This window comes from Anabrus simplex, chromosome 3 (assembly GCF_040414725.1).
Source record: "Anabrus simplex isolate iqAnaSimp1 chromosome 3, ASM4041472v1, whole genome shotgun sequence".
NCBI classification, from domain to species: domain Eukaryota; kingdom Metazoa; phylum Arthropoda; class Insecta; order Orthoptera; family Tettigoniidae; genus Anabrus; species Anabrus simplex.
The window spans coordinates 39,028,618-39,041,975 of NC_090267.1; the positions used below are offsets into that span (position 1 = coordinate 39,028,618).

The window sequence follows — 13,358 nt, forward strand, 5'->3', positions numbered from 1 at the left end:
TACTTAGCTCGAAGGCTGGTTGGATCTTCAACATTTCCACCATCAGCTGTCGTAGATGGCCTAGGCATCACCAAAGAGGTGTACGGTACCAGAGAATCTAGAAGTGTAGTAGTTTCCCATTGCTTTCCTACCAAGTTAGAAGGTTCTGTTACATATCAGCCTACCAAACCTGCTGAAATTAACACTCCAACCACCCCTATTTTCAAACCATTCATAGCATGGACTGGCTGCATAAAGAATGGCATTACCAGCATCATTCATACCTCATTCACTTTCATGTTGTCGACACCAAGGTTGAGATCGAGACAGGTCATTGAAAGTAACAAATTTTTTCTGGCCCATAAAAGACTTTTTTTTTTGTTTTTTTTTTTGCTAGGGGCTTTACGTCGCGCCGACACAGATAGGTCTTATGGCGATGATGGGATAGAAAAGGCCTAGGAGTTGGAAGGAAGCGGCCGTGGCCTTAATTAAGGTACAGCCCCAGCATTTGCCTGGTGTGAAAATGGGAAACCACGGAAAACCATTTTCAGGGCTGCCGATAGTGGGATTCGAACCTACTATTTCCCGGATGCAAGCTCACAGCCGCGCGCCTCTACATGCATGGCCAACTCGCCTGGTATAAAAGAAGATATAGTTCACTGTAAACGCTAGGTCTCGCCAACAAAGGCACCTTCATCATACAGTCATTCTTCATCAGTTTGGACCACTTGTGTTAAGGAAGATGGAATCCCTCAACTCTACTCGTAGGGTCCTTGACCAATAAACTAAATATATATTCATCAGAGACATGCTATAAAGAACGATGTTTCAAATATGAAAGACAAGAAATGGTTGAGAATGGCATGGTATGTACCCACAGATGTAAGCTGAACAGTGGTGCAGCACAGTTCAAATAACTAGCCCCATAGTCTTTAACCGGGCGAGTTGGCCATGCGGTTAAGAGCGCGCAGCTGTGAGCTCACATCCGGGAGATAGTGGGTTTGAACCCCACTGTCGATAGCCCTGAAGATGGTTTTCCATGGTTTCCCATTTTCACGGCTGCTTCCTTCCCATTCCTAGGCCTTTCCTGTCCCTTCGTCGCCATAAGACCTACCTGTGTCGGTGCGATGTAAAGCAACTAGCATAGTCTTTAATCCTCTGGCCCTAGGTTTGTTTCCTGGCTTATTCAGGGTCTTCAATCCTGGACTGAGGAATAGAACAGGGAACTGCCTGAAAGGAGACAGCAGACAACTGAGGATGCCATTATATTAACCATGTGACACTTCAATATCTGTAGGCCAACTAACTGCACAGCAGGCACATCCTAAATGGGCTGTATGTCCCACAGGTTTGTTTTTATTTTTTACAATTCAAATAACTGAATGTGAATCATTCAGACTTCAGTTATAAGCCAGCTATTTTACTGATGGATACGGTATTCTTTTCCACTTCAATACAATTTAACCCATGCCGAATAGAAAGGAATAGCAAACGTGACTTCCAGGTTAATGACAGGGAGTTCAAAGCTTCCTACAGGAAAACAAACCTTATTCAGAGCATAAAGCTGGTTTCCCAAGCAAAGAATGAAAAGTAGGAAGTACTTCAACTCAAAGGAACACTTAATCCCAATTTAGAAGACAAGAATTACGTTTTGAAAGGCAAATATACTTCTCTGGATAGATAACAGCTAAACATTTATCAAAGACGATGAAAACTGATCCAGTTGAAATCAGATAATATGCTACATCAGAAGTGGGAAAATCTAATGATAACTTGGTAAGATTGGGCCCTCATCAGTGAAAAAGTAATTGAGTATTTATGGGACAAGATCATACTGCAAGGTATGCAGAAATTATCTGCACCAAGCCATCTAATGGATACTCTGAAAGGTGCTGTGTCCTATCTTGCCACATGTCTCGGTGTGCTGTGGCAGGTGATTTGTTTAAAGTGGCAGAGACGTTGAGGAAGCTCTTTCTTGATTTAATCTTTTAGAAGACAGTCAAAGACCAAATAGTGGGTGGCTCCTGTAGTTTTCCAGCTTTGTCCTCTCTAGGGATGGGCCACTCGATCGCCTGCTCGAGCAGGCTCGAGTGTTGACGTCACGAACTGGTGTGTCGAGCGTGGTCGAGCCAGATCGAGCAACACGGAATTCCCTCGTGACGTAGGCTTGCATGTGCGCTAAGCAGGAGTGTGTGTTAGGGCTCGAGCCACAATTCCGTCTGCACTCATTCACGTTGATATTCACCTTCCGGCACTACGCGTAGAGTAGAAGTAGAGTCATTAGCGATAGCGTCCATTCTACAGAAATACATACGTACCGTAAGTCATAGTGGACGCATCAGTTTATTAAATCCATATATGCCCAGAATTACTTGTTTTTAATCAAATGGAAGTGACTGCTCGACATGGCGATGAGCTCTGCATAGTGATAGTATTTGTGTGGTTTTCCTTTCGTTACTTGGTCGCTACTTCCATTTTTGGTTCTTCTGAACATTGTATGTATCATTTTAATAATATATTCTGTTCAGTTTTATTATAATGCTATATTTACTATTTCTCCTACATAATAAAAAAAATGGGAACAGACCTGAAGTCCTGCATCCGATATAATATAACTGGGTTTTTTGCTATTGGTTTTACGTCACACCAACACAGATAGGTGTTATGGCGACGATGGGATAGGAAAGGTGTTAGGAGTGGGAAGGAAGCGGCCATGGCCTTAAGTTAGGTACCATCCCGGCATTTGCCTGGAGGAGAAGTGGGAAACCACGGAAAACCACTTCGAGGATGGCTGAGGTGGGAATCGAACCCACCTCTACTCAGTTGACCTCCCGAGGCTGAGTAGACCCCGTTCCAGCCCTCGTACCACTTTTCAAATTTCGTGGCAGAGCTGGGAATCGAACCCGGACCTCCAGGGGTGGCGCCTAATCACGCTAACCACTACACCACAGAGGCGGGCTTACTTACATATTACGCCGTATCATTTCTCAGGCGATAATATTACTCTAGGATAACAACCATATAATCCATATACTCCTATGTTGTGTAAGGGATTCAATGTATTCCGTTAATAATGTTAAGGCATTATCATTATAAATATTATTTTCATGGTACGAAATGTAACAAGCTATTTCTGAAATTGCCGGGTGAGGATATAGTTTGTTCAGTTGTGTTCCTGTACACACACTGGTTTCATTTCATTAGTATTAAAAGAGCAAAGAAGATTGCCACTCATCTGATTTAGTACAAGGTAATCACTCATAGATGGCAGGCCATACTCCTGCTCGAGTACTGCTCGACCTAGATCGAGCAGTGACGTCATCAGCTCGAGCCGCTCGAGCTGCGCTCATGCCCATCCCTAGTCCTCTCATATCTTGCCACCACTTACCTTCGAATATCAGGGGGAGCGATCCCAGCCAGGAAGTAAAGTTTCTCAGTAAAGAGTGCTTTCAGACATCCTGTAACTACACTGCAGGTTTCATTCAACGCTACATCCACCTGCTTTGTATGAGCCGAATTGAATCAAACAGGGTTCATAACCTATGACCAAACAGGGTTTGCATATTTTGCCGCGGAGAAGCTGAGAGCCAAACAGATGTCCTCAATACTGTTGGATGTGTGCCCCACTTGGTCGAGCAAAGTTTATGAAGGATATTGTACCGGGCTGAGACCTTTTGTCCAGCATTCATGCAGTGTGCCCTGTATGTTAGGATCTGATCCAAGATGGCTCAAAGGTACCTTGGTAAAAAGTAATACTTTAATCGCCTCCCCTCCCACTCCACAATCAACTGCCTGATGATGATGATGATGATGGTAATGGTTTCAGGGAATAGTTCATTTGCGCTTTCTCCCAGATTAAGAATAATTAGTTCTCTAACGTAAAGCAAGCTCAATATTACTGTTGCTGTGTTATCACTAACAAGGTAACTCTTTGGGTTGGACCAGACAAGTTGCAATGAAACTTGGTAGGATGATCAGTCAATCAATTAATCAATGATCTGCATTTAGGGCTATACCCAGGTGGCAGATTCCTTATCAGTTGTTTACCTAACCTTTTCTTAAATACTGTATTATCAAAAGAACTTGGAAATTCATCAAACATTTCCCTTGATATATTGTTCCAATCTCTTATTCCTCCTACTCATCATCATAGAACCCTTCAGCGTATAATACCAATATAATGGTCCATTATTGGACCAATAACGAACCATTATATTGGTATTATAAATTTACTCATTCAGGACATATATTTCATGTTCCCTATGGGAATCAACATCTATATCCCCTTCAGCGTGTCGGGTAGGGTGGTGTTGAATGAGTCTTTGCCATTGTTGACTGTCCAGAAATGCCTTCTCTCTCACCAATTATTTCCCAGTTCCCTCCTCTTCTCACCACATCGTCTCTCAGTTTGGTGTAGCCACCTCTTCCTAGGTCTTCCCACTGGCCTTCTTCCTTGAACCATTCTTTCTAGACATGCATACGGTGTTCTTGTGCCAGACATTCACTTTACATGTCTATACCATGTTAGTCTTAAAGCCCTTAGCTTCTCTTCTATCTTCCTTGTACTATAAATGAACATTTGCCACCTTTCAAATTCCTTTTAAGTTTTAGAATCACTAATGCACAAGAAAACATTCCAAAACTGTTTACTAAAAACAATTTCAAAGTAAATACAAACAACTACATTTCCACCAAAACCAAGTGATGTCACCGGTGCAGTGGAAAGTTACCGACCACCTAGTATGACACCAAGGATCATGTGATACAGTTGGGACTTGATAGCTGAGAGGGAAGAAGTTCAATAGATGGAATGCAATAAGATAAGTTCAAAAAACATTTATTAAGGTATTGAACATAGAATTTGATAATATAAAATGGTTTTTATTACCCAACTAACCTCATGGCACTACAGCCCTGAAGGGCCTTGGCCTACCAAGCGACCGCAGCTCAGCCCAAAGGCCTGCAGATTACGAGGTGTCGTGTGGTCAGCACGACAAATCCTCTCGGCCGTTATTCTTGGCTTTCTAGACCGGGGCCGCTACCTCACCGTCAGATGTCTCCTCAATTCTAATCACATAAGCTGAATGGACCTTGAACCAGCCCTCAGATCCAGGGGAAAATCCCTGACCTGGCTGGGAATCAAACCTGGGGCTTCCGGGTAAGAGGCAGGCACCCCTATTCCACAGGGCCAGTAAAAATTTTTTTTTTTACACTTTAAGGGTTATAAATTTCATGTTGTTGGTCCGTATTGAACTGAGAATAACATATGAGTAACAACACAGTACAGGTTTCCACCTATTCAATACAAAATATATTCACAATATTTTAAAATTACATGGAACTAGTTTCGACCCATCATCAGCCACATCAAAGCAAAGATCACTCTTGACGAAATCCTAAGAACATGTTAATTTTAACAGTAAGATTATTATGGAATAACAAGTGAATGTGGTAAATGAAAAGAGATGTTAGTATGGGACAGGTGAGTAATAGCTAATAAATATACAAGGAATATATATAAGAGGTTTGGAACAAAATATAAAAGGGGGCTTAGTGTTGTAAAAATTATATAATCATGGAAAATAGTAAGTCCTTATAATGAAGAATGCAATGTGAAATGACATATATAAAAAATTATATATGGCTTAGGAAGAGTGGAGGTGGTTTAGGAGGGGAAGAGGGCTTAAGGTGGGGTTGATGGGTGCGGGAGAAAGGGTAATTGTCTCGGAAAAGTACCTTTGATTAAATTTAGGATTGAGTTTTGGTTGGCTGCATTATTGTTTCTGAGGAAAGTGATAAATAGATCGAAGAGTATGTTGGGTTTCTCTGAGATTTCATTGAGATTGTGACTGGAATTAAAGTATTGGTCTAGGTGTATGTAGTAATTTTCCATTATGTCGAGTAAAGGGCCCTTGTTTGCTAATACAAGGATGTCCATGTCTTGTTCGATATTGGTGAAATTATGGTTATAATCTTGCATGTGTTGGCCGATGGCTGAAAACTTGTTGTATTTTATTGCGTTAGTGTGCTCGTGGTATCTGATATTGAAGTTTCTACCGGTTTGCCCGATGTAGGTTTTTCCACAGGTGTTACATTTGATCTTATAAACTCCTGATTTTAAAAAACTGCTGGTCCTGTTGATGTGTGAAGTATTGTGTAAAACGTTCATGTTCTTATAGTTGGTTTTGAAGGCTATTTAAACGCCTTGTTTCTTAAAGATATTGGTTAACTTGTAGATATCATTGTTGAACGTGAAGGTGGAAAATGTTAGAGGTTTAGTTGTTTCTTTTTTGAGGGTAGTTTTTGGGTGATATTTATGTTTATTGATTATCCTTTCTATAAAATGGTTGCTGAAGCCGTTGAATTTTGCGATTCTGCGGATTGTGTTGAGTTCGTTCTTTAGATCTTTCTTGGACATAGGCATGCTGAAGGCTCGGTGAACTAGGCTGTTGTATGTGGCTCGTTTGTGGGACTGGGGGTGCACTGAATCTTGGCGAATGGTGGAGGCTGTTTGAGTGGGTTTTCTGAATATTTTATAACTAAAAGAATCTGAGTATCTAGTGATGGTTAAATCTAGAAAGTTGATTTTTAGATTTGATTCGGATTCTAGTGTGAATTTGATATGAGAATCAATATTGTTGAGTCTTAAGAGGGTGGTGGATGCGTTAATTGATTTCTCATTCATGATTACAAAGACATCGTCAACATATCTGACCCAAAAGAGAATGTTTTCAAATTCATTGTCAATTTTGGTGTATTCGAGGAAATCCAGGTATATTTCTGCTAAGATACATGAGGCCGGTGACCCCATTGCCAAACCATCTTGTTGATATATGACATTGTCGAAAGTGAAAAAGTTATTATTGAGGATTAGTTTCAATACTGTGATAAAGTCTTGTATCTCTAGTTTGCTTAAGTGGCTGTTTTTGTTTAAATTGTTTATAATTATCGGAATTAATTTTGATACTTGTATGCTTGGGTACATGTTTACAATATCAAAAGAGTGGATAGAGTGATCAGGTTGCAAATTGAACTTGTTAAGTTTTTCTACTAGCTCTGATGTGTTTTTAATAGACTTTTTGGATAAAAATTGATAATTTTTTCTTAAGAAACATTGGATGAATTGTGATATTTTGTATAAGGGGCTTGGTCTATAGTTGATAATTGTGTTTATCATTTTATTAGATCTTTAGTTATTTCATTGAACATTTTATATGTACTACCTATGAATCCACTAGTTTTTAGTATCAATTGAATGTAATGTATATTCTCACAGAACTGATATTTTATGCCTTCCACTTTGTATTAGACATCTATTAATGACTACGGCTTCAAGCCACCTTCTTTTACTATAGTACAATCAAACAAGTCCTATTCAACAAAGAACTACATATGTTTTTATCAATATATTAGATTTTTAGTTACTTCATGAACATGTTTATAACAAACGTAAATCTTGCCTCTCTTATAATCATCAAACACATTTTTGAATATCTTTAACCAGATGCCTGGTAAAATAATAAGGTTTTTGATAATGACTGAGGATGCCTCACAGTAGGAGGCGAAACATGTCTCATCTGAACAATGTTTTAAAGTAAATGCCAACATCTTGTAATGTATTGAATAGGTGGAAATAAACAAAAAATATTATCCTATATACAATTTACATACCACTTAGTCGAGCAGCTCTTCTTCTTTCTCTCAATTCTTCCCAAGAGGGATACAGATCAACGACAGTTGATGCTTGTATCAATGTAACTTAAAAGCTTTTCATTCTGTAGAACATACAAGATAAAAATAAATATTACACTATAACACACCTGTAATGAAAAACACATTATTGAACAAGAATCCACACTATTCAACAAAGAATGACATGTTTCATTCTTGAAAAAAACATCATCAGATTCTATCAAATCACACTCAAATATTTAGAATATTTATGATTATTTCTGTTTAATACTTAGGAACTTGAAATCTGGTACTTATCTTAATGATGTCCACCTTTGTCTTTACTCCAGCATTTACTGGGAGGTTATTGGCATGGGTCCAAATGGTTGCAGTCCACTGCCCTTTCCTTGGCTACATCAACAACATGCTGTGTTTTATTTTTATTTTTACTGCTTTCTTCAATATTACTGTTGTTTTTGTTGTTACTATTATTATTATTATTTTCTTTGTATTTCAGTTCCTGTTGTAAACTATACAAGGGTTTTTAATGAGCATCTAATGGGCTGCCTAGTATACCGGTAATTTTTGTTTCGCTTACTTCAACTCTTTTGGAGTGGTACATTTGAGTTTATTTAGATTAATCTACCATTATCATTGTTAACATAATTGGAATTGTTTTTGAAAAATATTTAGGGACATCCTAACAAGCTTTTTAAATGGGTTGGTAAGGTTTCCTTTAATTTTCTGTTATGTAATTTACACTTACGTGAACGGCTTTCATGGAGCTATATTTGTTTTATTTTTTTTAATTTTGGGATAATCTAACAGCTTTTTTAACGGGTTGGTTAGTTTTCCTCTAATTTCTGTTATGTAATTTACATTTACATGAATGGCTTTCATGGAACCATATTAGTAGGTTTATTTAAATTTACATTTAACTAAGGCAACACTGGAAAGCATAGCTTTCTTCTTAACAAATGTATCAATGCTAACAGAGGACATTTTGAACACACCACGTAAGAAAGAGTTTCATGTCACGTTCTGTTCCTGTGTTCTGTTCTGTTCTGTTCTGTTCTGTTCTGTTCTGTGTTTCCCATGATTAATGTACTGTGTAGAGTTGAAGAAAATGAGTTCTAACATGGAAATAAAGTGTTACTAGACTCATGTCCATATAAGATATTTTCTTCTTCTACATGCAAGGAATGTGTAAGAAAGTTTGGCCATTGTTACACTCTGTAAAGTGTGTGCCACATGTGATCTTTTCAAAGAATGTCTCCAATGCAGAGTTTGCCTTCATGGCATAGCACACACAAATTGATTACTGTCAGCCCTCTATGGAGGAAAAGCATTTGTATTGCCTCTGTTATTATTCAAAGAACCCTCAAACAAGTGGTCCTGGGTGCTTATTTTTTCATTCACAAGACTGGGGATTAAAAGAATTAATTCAGTGTTATTGAGGATAATCTTGTACTATAACTTACTATTACATTTGAATATAGGCACAGAAATTCTCCCTTTTCACACCAGGAAAATGTGGGGGCTATAGTTTAATTTAAGGCCATGACAGCTTCCCTCCCAATCATAGCCCTTTCCCATCCTTACATTACCAAAATCTGTCAATGTGTTAGTCTGACTTTAAACCACTAGCAAAAAAGGAAAAGAAAAATCTTCTCTGATGTGAGAGTACATAATGTGTTAAGAATGACTAATGGATTGTTTGTTTTATATCAAAATGAAAAATGGTTATTCCCATATGATGAAAAGCACTACAATAGAATAATTTATTTACTGTTAAAAAAGGGTATGGATTCAGTCTTATCTTGTATTACAAAATTTCTTGTTAAATGTTACTTCATCATAAAGTAGACCTAAATAAACAAATAATGTTCCTTTTGGCTCTCTTATTTGATTTTTACAAGTTCAGTAGTTTTTATGATAATTTATACACTCACAGCCTTTCTATAGAAATAGTGGAGCCCCAAATTGATATGTTTATCTGTACCAAAAATGTTAAAAACAATTCTACTGTATTTGATTCCTCTCCGCCAAGTAAACACAGATAAGGGAAATTTCCTCTCCCACTGAATTCCATTCAGTTCAATTCTATGGGAGCAAGCATCTTTTGCAGTGGAGTCTGTATAAATGTTGATGTTATGCAACATAGAACCTATGCAGAACGTGTGAGAAGAACCTATACCTCTTTCCTTTTTTCTTTTTTTTTATTTTTTTTTATTAACATTAATATTTCTTCAAATGTATGGGTTTTAAGATTTTCAAAATTAACACTTTAGTTCAATTTCATTTTAAACCTAGGTTATCAATAATTCACAATTTTTCTCCCTATTCCAGAAAATCAAGTGACCATTTAAAGTTAAATGCTTTGTTACAGGAATACTCTTCATTACTTTGATTTCCTTTTTTGGCATGGTGTTAATATTTCCACACAGAAAAAAAAAAAATCAAGCAAAGAGCATTATGATGGATTTATGAGAACATCAAATGCTTGATATAAAATGGTCTTCTCTCAATTCTTACTGTAGTAATTTACTCAATACTACCTTGCTTCTACATCATCATAATCATCATCATCATTATGATCATCTTCATCATCATATCTACCCTTCCAGTTCATTCATTCATTCATTCATTCATGGATCTAGTGCTGATATGCATTCATTTTCTGGGTTGTTACCATGCTTCTTGCTTGTGTACTATAATTGTATTATAAAGATCAACATCTCTTCCATCAGGGTTTGTTTTCTACTTAACATGTGCATACTGTATTCTTACTTATGACAAATACTTAACAGTATGTGCAGCTGTTGGGATATTACTATTTTTCTAGGATCTAAAAGTGGCAGAATACTTAGTGTTGTCTTTAATGTATTTGGTGTTACTGGTGAAGATCATTCCAAGAAGTATGGGCTATACCTACAACTTCTCTTAATTTTTGTATCTTATAAGACATATAAATTCTTTGTACGTGAAGAATATCCATCTTCTTCTGAAAAAAATAAAAAATAAAATAAGACTGGATAAAAACTTAATTTTATATCCACTGCTAAATAAAATCATTCTATTGAATATTTTCTATACGTAATGTACCAGAACAACCTTCATCAATCCGTAAACATAATAAAATCAGAAATATGTGTATCTTCCCCACACAGTTTTCTTTTTCCATTTCAAACAATATTTACATCTGATTGCATAAATAAAGTGAGAGTTCAGATTACAAAATGAAGTTCTATGTACCTATATATTTGATAAGAAATTCAGTTGAACAAACAGACTTTTGTGGATGTTTGTTTGATTGTAATTGCTATTTTAAGGATTATTAAAAGCCATATCGAGAACTTCATAGCTAGTTTTAAATATTACTATGGCATACCAAAACATTATCTGCTGATTTTAAAATAGTGTCATAGGCATGTTTGAAACCAATAATTTTTTTATTAATGCAATGATATTCTGATGTGAACTAGTTCTAAGATGGATGAATTTAAAGGGCTATATATTTATTCAGGTAACTGAATAAATGTACTTATCTCCCAATGCTTTGAATTCAGTGTTCATATGTAAATGTAATCTGCTCATAACAATATGTTTTCTTACCTACACAGTAATACAGAATCAGCAATAAATATTTATCTATCAATCAATGTATACCAGAAATTTAGAAAATAATTAAAATTGTAACACCTCATTGCTTTTCATATATTTATTTATAAGCGTAAGTTTAGTACTTTAGATGTGAACTCTTTCTCCTTTTATTGGAAAATCCTACTCTATCTTTCATTACCTTATCAGTGCTAAAATGAATTGCTGCAGCACTTAATGACTGGTGTTTTGAGTTTTTTGATTTGAATAGAATAGCTTTTTTATTTTTTTAACAATGGTGACAATGGGACAGGAAAGGGCTAGAAGCAAAAATGAATTGGCCATGGCCTTGATTAAAATACAACACCAACATTTGCCTGGTGTGAAAATGTGAAACCACAGAAAATCATCTTCAGAGCTGCCAACAGTAGGGCTCGAACCCACTCTCTCCTGAATGTAAGCCGACAGCTACATGACCCAAACTGTGCAGCCACTCACTTGGTTTTATTTATAACTATTTCCAGTATAACTGCCTTAATGTAGAAAGTGTATGAGAAGTGATGGCATAAGTCAAAACGTTGCAATGTACTGGATAGGAGAGGCAAAAACGCCTTAGTTTGCACGTGTCCCAATCGAACTGTTCACAAGAGAGTGGCAGTCGTATGTCGACTGTCACTGACATAATGCTTCTACACAGTGACACATTGTGTGTTTTATACTTTTGTACATCCAGTGCCATCGTCTTAGTAAGTACCATGTAACCGAAACACACTTTACACCTCAATGACAATAGCTTTTACTTAACACAATGTGTGGTCTAAAGCTTTCTTTCTTTCTTTCTTTCTTTCTTTCTTTCTTTCTTTCTTTCTTTCTTTCTTTGCCTGTGTTTTTGGATCGTGCTGAGAAGTAAGTCAGAGTCTAAAGAATTCTGATTGATCCAGATATCTTGAAGAAAGCTCCTGAAGCAGTTATGACTCCTTCAGACTACTTCAGACTATTAGAGAAGCTTGCAAAGAGTACAGTGTGAAGTTAGCTACTCTGTCAAGACATTCATCATAGTTTCAAAACTCTGAAGCTGAAACTGTCTGCCATAACACTAGATTTCTTTTTCTTTCTTTTTTTTTTAATTACAATTTGTTTTACGTCTCACACAGATGCAGATAGGTCTTATGACAACAGCGGGATATGAAAGGGCTAGGAGTGGTAAAGGATCAACCTCGGCCTTGATTAAGATACAGCTCCAGAATTTTTCTGGTGTGAAAATGGGAAACCATGGAGAAAAACAAGATTAAATAGCAAGAAAAATGTCAAAGAAAATTGTTTGTTGAAGTACATAAAAACTACTGTATTGTAAAAATGAAGTATTGTTTGTTGTGTTAGGGAAGTGCCCGAGCCAACAATAAGATTTACTCTGAGTTATGGAATAAACAAGAAATACCTGGATCAAAGTGATAGATTTGTAATTTTTGCAACTACAACTGAGAAACAGTTCTTCTTATATTGTTTACAAAAGTATACGATTTTAGCAAAATATTCTACTATGTTTTTATGTATTTCCTAAAAGATTTATTATGATGGTTAATGATGACAAAAACATTTCAAATCCACCATCTCCTAAATACAAGCTAACAGCTACATGGTCCAAACCGCATAGCCAACTAGCTTGGTAAAAAGAATTGTTCCGTGGTACAACATTTTCCCTTATGAATGGAAAAATAAGGACCCGGAGCAAGCAAGTGAAAATAATGACAGCATCTTGGGTTACATGATTACTAAAAGTACCTCAAGGGTTCCAAAAAAGTCAGTCAGTCAGTCTGTCTGTCTGTCTGTCTGTCTCTTAATCCTGTTTTCCTGGTATGGGGTCAGGGATGAGGCGATATGAAATTATATGGCATATTTTTATGCCCAGATGCCCTTCCTGTTGCCAACCTCACTTGAGGAGCTAATGATGACATTAATAATGGTGAATAAAATTGGGTTAGGAGGTGGATAGAATCGGATATGGCCTGCGAATAAGAATTTTCCCAGCATTTACCTGGATGTGAAAATGCAAAACCACAGAAAACCATTCTAAGGACAGCCAACAGTGTAGTTCAAATCTATTCATC

The 13,358-nt window shown here is 36.9% G+C and overlaps 1 long non-coding RNA gene across 1 annotated transcript in view; it reads right to left on the reverse strand.

Annotated features, from left to right (window-relative positions):
* The window catches only part of LOC137498880 (uncharacterized), a 49,453-nt gene that overhangs the window by 26,444 nt on the left and 9,651 nt on the right, over positions 1-13,358 (reverse strand). The window contains exon 3 of the long non-coding RNA XR_011017901.1: positions 7,651-7,754. This is a non-coding gene — a long non-coding RNA (uncharacterized lncRNA). The remainder of the gene's footprint in view (positions 1-7,650; positions 7,755-13,358) is intronic.